A 12,014-nucleotide genomic window follows, 5' to 3' on the forward strand; every position below is an offset into this window, starting at 1 on the left:
CCTAAGAATTAACATTACAGATTGTGGCAGATCTGTGAAAGAAAATGCAATGAAACATGATAATGAGTCCCAGTAACGGAGGTGATGACAATACTTTTTACAGAGTGGCTAGGGAAGGCTCTCTAACAAATATTAGATTTGAGCAGATATCTGAAGTCAGCGAGAACTCTAACCAAGTGAATAATTCACCTCTTAAACTGGGTGTGAGAGAAAGGAACTGATTTCGGACAAAGTCTGAAAACTAATAGCAAAACAGGGGTATTGGAAGTGGGAACTTCTGACCTGTAACATTAAAATGATATCAAGTCCTGTAAACAGGAATGTGCAGGGAAAGCTTTAATGGGGATAGAGGCTTCAACTAGAGCTACCTTCTCAAACTGAAGAGAGCCAGTACACATTCGTAAAGATAGAGCTGTATCCAGAATAAAAGGAAAAAGGGGGGAGCTTATGTAGGGATTATAAGAATGGTATGGAATCTGAGAATTTCCCATTGGTGGGGGGCTTTAAAAGATGTTTTCTTTCATCTGACCATGATGAATTTTGAACAGTCACGTTGACCCAAGAGCTGGATATTTCTTCTCTCACTACCATCCGTACATAAACATCCACACTTTCAACATGTTCCAAAGGAAGGCTTTGAAAGCTGGTCTGCATCCTTTCCTCCTGTGGTGTTTTCTCAACAGTCTGTTCTTTTATCTGGTTTATTGTCCAGATGTCACATCAAAGACAATTGGCTTCCATGATATATCTTCTTCCTACAGCCAGTAAGACTTAGAGTGAAGGACTAGGGAAGATCACCTATCACATTTTTCTCTTAGGTAACAGGTCATAAGTTAAGGCCATGGGAGACAGCCAATCAATCTTTTGCCCCTATGATGCAACCTATCTGTCTCACTGTAACTGAGTGGGAGGGTGATAGGTAATGAGGTCAAGGGTGTGGCAAGGTGCATGTTTGGAAGAAATTGTTCATGTCCTTATTAGTCACAGAAGACTTGTTCAGAGGGGGGTGTGACCTATAGAAGTTTATTAGGTATATATATTAGTTGCATTTTTGTGGACAGACTGGATGTTTCAGGAAGAGATATGGTATGAAGAAGAGGAGAGATGATGGTACGTGGCCAAGACATCAATAGATAGATAAAGGAATGAAGATAGTGGAACTTTAAGATTTAATTTAAGTGTACAACCAAGATAATTGGTTTAGAGAAAAACCAACACCCTGTTTTATATAAAACTTAGAAAAATTCATTGTGAGCAGGGCACATTTATGAAGGATAATAATTTAACATGAGTTTTTTTTATTTGAAATGGAGGGTTTGGCATATGTATAAGATACACTGAGATAAGTAGCAGGTTAGTGAACGAGTCTCGTATAGATCCAGGTTGAAAATTAGGACAAATAATTGTGTTAACATTCCTTTATGCTGAGGAATACTTCTTTAGTGATGCAAAGATGTGTTGCATTCTTTTATGTTGCATTTTTTTAGCTCTGTAAATCTGTGTTATTTTGCCTGTCTAAAACAGGCAAACACCTGATTGGTCTAATAAAGAGCAGCAGGGCCAATCGTGAGGTGGGAGAGAGGGACAGGCTCTGCTGCCAGACAGGGAGAATAAACAGGAGGAGAAATCTAAGATCTAATCTCAACAGAAGGAAGGGAAAGAAAGGGAGAAAGAGTTGGGGAAGTCACTAGCCAATCACCCAGCCAGCTACAGAGTAAGAAGGAAAGTGATAATATATAGAAACCTCCCCCCAAAAAGGGACAATTTAAGTTAGAAAAGCTGGCTAGAAACAAGCCAACCTACCTAAGGATGGGCATGCATAAGTAAGAATAAGTCTCTGAGTATTTATTTGGGAGGTAAAAACAAAATAAAAATGGCTAAGATCATGTAGTTGGCGACAGAAGAGGTCTAAGAACTATTTCCATGGAATCTTCCCTATCTGGGGTGGGGGGCGGAGCATAAGTGAGAAGTAGAACCAGGAGAGGTACCCAAGAAGACCAGGGCTGACTCATACATCTCAAAGACATGCCCTGTCTGAGACATCCACGGTGGCCCCAACCATCCTGGCTTCTAGCACAGTCCACTACATCAGAAAGACAGCTGCAATGTGCCTGCTCTGATTTTTATAGCCATCCACAGTCCTATAAAAATCACTGGAACAAAAACTGAGAGAATCTTTATCACACCTGAGAAATTCCCTATAACTTCCCTGAAATAGTCCTAAATCTCCCGTGGCAAAACTTCAAGAAAGAAGGAGGAGGGTGCATTGACATCCACGTGTAAACTCGTGGTAATTCCCATCTTTTCCCCCTGACTGGATGAAAAATGAAGTGCCCACAAGGAACTCAGCCTGCCCGTGAGCAGAACAGTGCTTCATGTGCCTCGGAATCTGTGGCATTGTTTGAGTAAATGTTTTCTAAACTCCACTTCCCCAGTGCATGGAGGGAGCCCACAGCATACATCGTGTCTCGGTCAAAATGCAGCTGAGCGGCTTAGTGTTCACATTAAGCTCTCTGCCTCAACACACTCCTACCAGAGCCCTGGATGCACACAATTACTGACAACATAGTCCGTATACTTCATGTAAACATATTAAACACCTCTCTCTGCACAGTTATCTGACATTAACTGATTAGCCAGTTACATAAGCCAATATTTATACATGACTCATAAGTGTGCAGTGCAAATCAGGTCCCATTTATCACAGAATAAGAGACTATAGGAACAGCAACCCAGCTAGGGCTTTCTAAATCAGCCCCCCCTACACACACACACACACACTCATCACCACCACCTTAAAAGAGAAAATGAAGGCAGACAAAGTAAGTGGTATATCCAAGTCAGGGAAGAGCACGAGTTAAAAGGCACGTTTGACGCCATGATTTTCATTTCTGTCATAGTTTGTCATTTGCCTCCAACAAAAGAGTCCATCTGTCTTAGATTGATGCTGGTAATGGAACAGGGGATTTCTCTAGTTTTCTTAATCCTAAAATAGTATGTGCTAACATTTGGTGAGTTCTATGCCCACTGGGAACTTGGATCATAATTTAGTAAATGATTTCATTCTCTCGTGTCATTTTGAGAACAATGTCATTATTAGAAGCCGTGATAAAGACGGAGTGTCCTGCTACAAGGTTCCAGCTGCCTGCGTTTGGCAACCAGTGCCATCATTAACCAGCTGCGTGTGCTGTTCTGTGCCATATCTACTTCTGAAAAATGAGGATGCTAATCATATTTACCTTGGAGGGCGGTTGTAAATTTCACATTAATTAATAGAAATAAAGCATCTGTAAGGGTGGATTGGACACAGCAGGTGCCCTGTAAGATGCTCCTCCCATTTTGTGGTTCCACCCACCCTCACTAAGTTGGAGAGAAGGGAAAGGCAGAGACATAATAAATATGAAAAGACCTGCTCTAGTATGCACAGATATACAGCTGGCCAGGGACAGAACCAAAGTCCGGTTTGGCCCTACTGGCTTGAGAGATAACACTCACTGTCACTATCTGGTAGATGTCTAATCAATGGTGAAAATGCTCTGTGTCTCTGCCACCTAGGAGGAAAGACAGCAGACAGCCACCTGCTGCTGCTGGGGAAGGCAAGTTACAAGTTTACTCATTTGTAATGAATATAATTCAATTTATAAATATATGTGTGCTGCGGTTACTGTATATACATCCACCATTTTACACTTTCCTGGCCCTTCCAGCCCAAGCTCAGTGCTTTACTTATGGTGGGTATTTTCTGTCACTCTCCAGGTATAAGCCATTTCTCTTCCTCTGCCTGATGTTACTTCCTTCATGAGTCTGATCTCAACAAAGGCTTGTTCTGCTTAAACGGCCCCCTAAATGTTTATAAGAAGAGCCACTAGCTAAAGAAATGAGCCCGTCCACTCCAGATGGACTGAGAAATGCCTTCATGTGTAGCGTGGAACATCCACAGGGTGGTCCTTCCCCAACCTGCTTCTCTTCATATAAACACAAGGAATGGCCAGCAGGCCAGAGCCAAAGGTTAATCACACTGCCTGGTTGGCCCGCATCGTACATCGGAGAAGCAGTCACAGCATACGGACAGCTCATTTTGATTATGGCAGCCACACACTTCAATGTGTCCAGGGAAATTTCCAGACCCTCTTAAAACATCTGATTCTCTGATTTGAAGAATTAAGATGTCTGTTATGGAGTCAGACAATCTGGGCTTCTTAATTCAGTCATTTTTAGCTCTGTTAACTTGGGCCACTTAGCTACTTTAAAAGCCTGGTGTCTTTGCCCTGACAATCAGGATGATGTCTCAAAGGACCTGCTGTGCCTGAAGGGCTCCAGCAATATAATACCCAAGAAGTTGTGTGTGCTCACAAGAATTTCCACAGCTGCCTATGAATCTATCCTGACTGCAACAGCCTCCTAACTGGCCTGTGGTTAGCACAATCTAGCCCCGGTGTTCTTTCCTAAGGGGCTTGTCTTGTTAGGTTTTCCATCGCTGTGATAAAACACCACAAGTAAGTTGGGAAGGGGAGGGTTTATTTCATCTTGTACTCCATCACTGAAGGAGATCAGGGTGGGAACGCCAGGCAGACGCTGAAGTAGAGGGCACAGACGAATGCTGCTTACTGGCTTGCTCCTCCTGGTTGTCTTGGTTTGCTCTCTTACAAAGTCCAGGACCACCTATCCAAGGACAGTATTATCCACAATGGGCTAGGGACTTCCACATCAACTGCCAATCAGAAAATGCCCCACATGCTTGCCTGTAGGCCATCCTGAGGTGGGCACTTTCTCAACTGAGTTTCTCTCTTCCCAGCTGACTCAAGTATGTGTCAAGCTGACAAAACAAATAAAAACCATAAGCAGGAGAAGATTCTGTACATACTCTAGTGGAGACCTGGTAAAGCCAAAGGGCATGTACAGAGCCAGATATGATCCCTATTTTTCCCATAAATTTTGTTACTCGATAGTCTTATTTGAAAGGAATTTTTTTATAATCATCATCACCATCAAAATGAAAGTAAAAGAGAATTTGCAGGCAGAGCTGAAGGAAAAGTCAGGACAATGCAAGCCATATCTGCTGAGGGGATTCAAAGAATCACATACGGTCTGTACTTCTTAAGAATTTTCCAAGTTAAAGAAATGTCTCAGCCCTTGTAGCTCTGTTGGTTAATTCCTTTCCACATTTTGTCACTTTCTTCCAGGGCTTTGCTCATTTCTGCTTTGCTCCCCATTGCCAAGGGAATCTTGCTTTTGGTCTTTTCTGGTCCCCTGTCTCAAATTTAAATGTCTCCTGATTGTAGAGTCTCATCTCAGACATACTAAACTATCTTGAATTCTGGTAGCACTGACTCTACATTCAGAATAAGGATAATATGTCTCATGTGATTAGTTTTTATAGAAGCAAATATCAAGGAAATATTGCCATCTGGATGGGACTCTAATGCTCAACAAACATTTTTTTAATGAGCGGTAAGATACAATGCAAAATTTTAAGTAAAGTTTCAGACCATATAATTAAATTTCTGTGTGACAGAGTCAAACTGAGAACACAAAATCAGGTTGTTTACATTAATTGACTCAAGGATTCCTGGTATTTTGGAAACAAAATAAGGATTTGGAAATTTGTGGAAGGGTGGGTTCTAAATGCCTCTATAGTGATAATATACTTGTCTTTATGCAGAATATAGCTACAAATAAATTTTATACATAGTATTGAGAATATTATAAGATCTTAAAATATGTAGTCCACTGTGTGAGCAAAGTGTAATAAATTATCTTCTGATCAAAGTCTTGATTGCATTTGGGGTTAGGACAGGCAGAGTGAACCAAAGGAAAACTGCAAGCTAGCTACCACTGTAGCTATGCAATCTGAATTCATACAACTCTCAGGATGAATTAGGAATCCCTAGTAGATAAATATAAAATGTAATCATTTCTTCAATACTATTCATTATTCATGAAGAATAGAAACGAAACCACCTGTGAAGGATATTTTACAATCCACACTATTTTGAGATAAAGTAGCTGAAGCAGGTCTGTGTGAAGATGAAATAATAATAATAACCACATAATCTTTCTTTTGTTCTCTCCCTCTCTCTCTCATACACACACACACACACACAGAGAGAGAGAGAGAGAGAGAGAGAGGGAGGGAGAGAGCAATAAATTGACAATTAGTGAACAGAGTCTAAGACATGATTAGTTTGCAAGGCATTTAAAACAATCCTCCCATCCCATATCTTAGGCATTCAATAGCCTCTATACTCACATTATTTTCTTATGTATCTTAAATATTGTTCCCAAAATGCTGTCTCTGTTTCTCTGTTGGTTGTGGGCACTAACATTTTATTTTGTTGTGCTTTGTTAGTTCATGTCTCCATTCAGCAGGCTGGTATGTGAACAAATGTGGATCCAGGAGGACTTCTGTATACCCAACAACATCCTGAGTTGCTCAACATTGGAAATGACCACAAAGGACTAATGAGGTAAAGCTGGCCAATTGGGGGCCAAACAAGAGCCCCATACTTATCAGAGAAGAAGCTCATTTTCCCAGCAGATGGTGCCATGTAGAAACCTCCTTACAGGAGAAGGCTATTTTTAGTCTAGTAGAAAATGGGTGGAGATGGACTTCAACTCAGAGTTAAAGAACATATAGCAAACTTCCAAATGATGTTCTTGAATAGACATCAGTATAGTGCTGTGGTGTCTGCATTCTGATTTCCCCTTGCAAAGCATGGTTTTCTAAGGGATTCTGTGGGTCATCCCAAAAAGAACACAGAGTGTTTTGAAGCATTTTCACTAAAAAGATTTAGGAGAAAAAAACAACATTTTTGTTATATTATTTTAAGTCAGGGTTTCCTGTGGCCCTGTCTGGTCTGAAACACCATGTGTAACCAAAGATGATCTTGAACTTTTAAACCCACACATTCCTAACTCCAATGTGCTGAGATTACAAATATGGACACTAAACCCTGTTTATATGATGCTGGTGACAAAACCCCAGTCTCTGAAGATGCACACTACAAACTACCACAGCTACTACCACAGCCCAGAACAATATTTAAATGAGGTAGTAAATTAAAAGAAACTATTACCAATATGCAGAAGATGAAAAGACAGATTGTATTTGAATGTGATAAGGCCTTTAGCTAACCAGAATTCTCCAAGATCACAACTGTTTCTTGAGAAAACCAGCTTCCTTAAACTGGAAGCCCATAAATCAAAGCCAGTGGGCAGCTGATCAGAGCTGATATAAAAGGACTTTGGAGCTGCATTATAGATATGCACTGTTCATTGTGTAAGAGTTAATTAAGAAAATAAAATGTAGGGAGCAAATTAAACCCAGGAGCAACAACTCTACAGAAAATATCTTCCAACAAGATTGTATAAAATCAGCTTCATGCCTAGAAACATTAGTTTTAAAAAAAAGAGATTCTTGAATAAACAATAATACACATTTTCTGTTCTCCTTACTAGTTTTATAACAGCACAAATGTAGATATAACAAGAATCAATACAAAAGGACTCCACCAAGGGCCACTAGAAGCATTGGAAAACTAAAACTCTTATAGCTCACATGTCATATCATAACATCCAATCCATTTATCTTCCCATAATAAGGAGAAGGAATTTGATAATCTGAATGTTGCCTTCTTTAGCTCTGTAATTAGAGAACACCGGCCCTGATGAATTGCAAATGGAGTCAATCCCAGTATGTAACTTAATGAGCGAGATGGGCCAGTCACAGATGACCAGACTCTGTATTAATCAAAGACTGATGTGTTCCACTGGGATACTGTCTTCTGTGACTTATAGTCCTATTAAACAACTATTACCCAGTCTGTCTTCTCCACCTGAGGATCCTCCCCCAGCCTCTTTGGTTCTAAATCTGCACAAGTGGGCATTAAGAAGAGCAAGAGAAAGTGGGAAGTAGCCTTGAACACATGTGCACAGGAGACCACTTCCTATTATAACACCAGTCAGTAGCACAGACACTGAGAGCAACAATTATTAAATGGGACCTTCTGAAACTGAGAAGAATCTGTAAGGTAAAGGACAGGGTAAATCAGACAAAACGGCAGTCTATAGAATGGGAAAAGATCGTCATCAACCCCCCCATCTGACAGAGTGTTGATCTCCAAAATATATAAAGAACTCAAGAAACTAGACATCAATGTACCAAATAATCTAATTAAAAAATAGAGTAAAGATTTAAACAGAGAATTCTCAACAGAAAAATCTCAAATGGCCAAAAGTTGTTTAAAGAATCTTTCAGCATCCTTAGTCACAAGGGAAATGGAAATCCAAATGCCTCTGAGACTCTATGTCACATCTGTCAGAATGGCTTAGAGCAAAAACACTAAGGAAAGCTTATGTTGATATGTTGATGTTGAAGAGGACATGGAGAAAGGGGAATGCCCCCCCCGTGCGAGCAGAAGCACAAACTTGTACAGCCAGTACAGTATGATAGAGTCTCAGAAAATTGGGAATCAATCTACTTCAAGACTCAGCATTACCACTCTTGGGCATAGACCCAAAAGATACTCAATCATACCACAAGGACACTTGCTCAAGTATATTCATAGCAGCATTATTTGTAACAGCCATAACCTGGACACAACTTAGAGGCCCCTCAACCAAAACATGAATAAAGAAAGCGGGTAGTACATTTACACAATGAAGTATTACTCAGCTGTAAAAAAAACAATATCATATAATTTGCAAGCAAATGAATGAAAGTAAAAACAATCATTCTGAGTGACATAATCCAAACTCAGGAAGGCAAACATAGTATGTACTCAGTCATAAGTGGATACTAGATGTAAAAAGCAAAAGACAACCAGACCACAATCCATAGCTCCAGAGAAGCTAGGTAACAAGGAGGACCTTAAGAATGACAAGAGGATTGCCCTGGGAAGGAGAAATACACAAGATCTCCCGGGTAAGTTGGGGGAGGGGTTGTTAAAGGAAGGGTATAGGGGATGAGAACATGAGAGAATGAGAATGAGATAGTGAAGTTGGGGAAAGGATGGTATGGAAGAGCAAAGAAAGAGATACCTCAATAGAGGGAACCATTATAGTGCTAGGGAAAAACCTGATGTGATGCAGGTCTGGATACTGTACAGTATTATATTGTATCGTTTAACTACTGAGGAAATAATAACAGCTGTTAAAACAAATGCTGCTGGATCAATCTAATTTATATATTTTAAAAATGCTCTGACTTCAAAATTTAAGTTCAAGGACAAGTTACTGGGGAAAAGGATTTCTAGTTTTGTTTCCACAGAAAATGAAAAGCTGTGGATTCCTTCCAGACTAATGTGGTTTAATCACCTGAAATAGAGTCCCTGGTGATCCAACATTCAAAACAGCTTAAACAAGGTAGCCTTGCAGACTACAGCCAGGATTTCTGCATCTTCTTAGGATCCCCAATGACAGCGTCCCCTATCAGCAGGATGTAGTTTGGAAAGAACGACGCCCAAATTACCAAATATTGTTTATAAATGTTTGCTTTCATTTAAATGGGGTTGTTTATAAATGGTTAATGATCACAGCCAATTATTTTTAAAGGTAAAAAGGGGATTATGGTATAGATATGAATACTTTGTTTTGCAATGGATTTTCATTTATTGATACAATTTAAGGTCAATTTTGTGATGTGTACATTTCTCCTTTTGTTTAGATATTGTGTTTGATTAGCTCATTTAGAAATGTAATGTATAATTTAATACAGATTTTAGTTACCTATGATAGTAAAAGCTTAGAGTTAAGTTAGTTAGGTTTTTCAAGATACACAGAGATGTATTTGAGATAGATAAAAATACTTCAAACCTTTCAAAGACCTACAGAATATGGCATTTAAAATGGTTTAGGTTTTTTCCTGACAGTGAGACATAAATGCTCTGGCAACACCACCAGCATCAGAAAGGAAGATGGGCATCAAAGAAACGTGTTATGAAGTTTACTTCCAATATGGCAAGACTAGCCATTTGGACAAGATACTGCTCTTGTCTGGACTGTTTGACTATATGCTATATAAACTGGACATGCAGGACCCACAGAAAAGTGACTGCTGATTCAAGATGGACATTGCTATAGAGTTCCTGTTTCATGGAAGAGTCTGCCAGACAGTCTGCAGGACACAAAAAAAAAAAAAAAAAAAAAAAAGTGACTGACAAACTGCTAATACAGGTGGACAGTTTAAAGTTTCCTGCTTTGCTGAGGAGTCTGCTAGACACACTATGGCCTATGGGCTGAAGATAGAAGATTACAGAAGAACTTCATATGACTGACCAGGCAGTGAGTTGTCTCTGTCATTTCTAGAGTTTATATATTATCCTTTTGTGGTCTTTGAAGGAGTTGAAGACAAATAGTTATGGTTATAGTTTACCTTAGTTAGGATTAAAGATATGTTACTTAGACTTTAGACACACAAAGATAGGATAAATGATGAAATATTTTCTTAAATCTTGCTAAATGTTAATGGGCTAAATATTGTTAACTGTGATTCTTATTTGATAACTGTTGTGTTATATATTTTGCTTTGTTAAGGTTAAAACCCTTCTTTTTATTTTAGACAGTAAAGAGGAGATGATGGTAGATATCATTCTGTAAATATGATTCTCATACTTGTTAATGAATAAAGCACTGTTGGCCAATAGGAAAGCAAGAGATGAGGGACTAGGAGACAAGGAGGAGAGAGGAAGTAGTAGGGAGGAGGCAAGATGGAGAGACTGGGGAGATGAGATGCCTGCCCCATTTCCCGGTAAGATAAGACCACGTGAAAATACATAGAAATGGGTTAATAATTAAGACAGAGCTAGCCAGTAAGAAACTAGTACCTGGCCAACAGCATTATATGTAATACAGAGTCTCTGTGTGTTAACTGGGGCTGACATGGCAGCAGGACCAGACCTTACACTGATGCTAGAAAAATTCCCAAGAAATAACAAGGATGACCCTACGTAAGACCCCTAGCAATATTGGAGAGGGTGCCTAAACTGGCCTTCCCCTGTAATCATATAGTGACTACCCTAACTGTCATCATAGAACCTTCATTCAGCAAGTGATGGAAGCAGAAACAGAGATCCACATCCAAGCACTAGGCTAAGCTATGGGAATCCATTGGAAGAAAGATAGGATGGATTACAAGAGCAAAAGGAGTCGAAATTATGATGGGGAATCCCACAGACTGTTGAAGCAAACTCAAGGGAGCTCATGAACTTTAGACCAACAGCAGAGGAGACGGCATGAGACCGAACCAGGACCCCTGTATATGGGTGACAGTTTTGTAGCCTGGTCTGTTTGTGGGACTCCTGGCAGTGGGACTAGGATCTATCCCTAGTACATTGATCTAGCTTTTAAAAGCCCATTCCATATGATGGGATGTATTGTTCAGGCTTGCTTGTTGCTGGGGGGCAGGTACTCCTGCCTCTACTGAATGTGCCAAGCTTTGTTGACTCTCCATGGATAGCCTCATACTTTCTGAGGAGTGGATTGGAGTGGGTTAGGGGAGGTGAGGCAAGAGCAGGAGGGGTAGGAGGGGGAATAAAAAAAAAAAGAGCAAGAGTTTACAACAACTTCGCAGATGACTTTACTCAAGAGAAAGAACATTCCAGTTACACAATTAAAATTCAAATCAGCAGAAGAAGAAGCAACACAAACTAAGTGCTGTGGAGGAGACAATCTGAGTTATGCAGCTAGTAAGAATGCCAAGCACAAGAGCTATTGCTGCTCATCGGTGAGGTCTTACTGCAAAATTCTGAGGACTGGGCTACAATGAGAGATGTAAAAAACAAAATGGGTCTTACACACACACACACACACACACACACACACACACATACATATATACACATGCATGTATGTATCCCTCCAGGTCTGGACACATGGTGTACCTGTAGGCTTTCTGTAGTTTATTTTATTATACAAGAAAAAAAAAAATGATGCAGGTTCAAACAAGGTATGATGGTACACATCTATAATTCCTGCACTCTGGTGGAGGCAAGATGTTCATAAGTTCAAAACTGTCC

The 12,014-nt window shown here is 39.9% G+C and overlaps 1 protein-coding gene across 1 annotated transcript in view; it reads right to left on the minus strand.

Moving 5' to 3' along the window:
• Positions 1-12,014, minus strand: part of Sorcs3 (sortilin related VPS10 domain containing receptor 3) — a 602,076-nt gene that overhangs the window by 247,247 nt on the left and 342,815 nt on the right. The gene's annotated exons all lie outside the window — the stretch shown is intronic.

This window comes from Phodopus roborovskii, unplaced genomic scaffold (assembly GCF_943737965.1).
Source record: "Phodopus roborovskii unplaced genomic scaffold, PHOROB, whole genome shotgun sequence".
In the NCBI taxonomy this organism is placed as follows: Eukaryota; Metazoa; Chordata; class Mammalia; order Rodentia; family Cricetidae; genus Phodopus; species Phodopus roborovskii.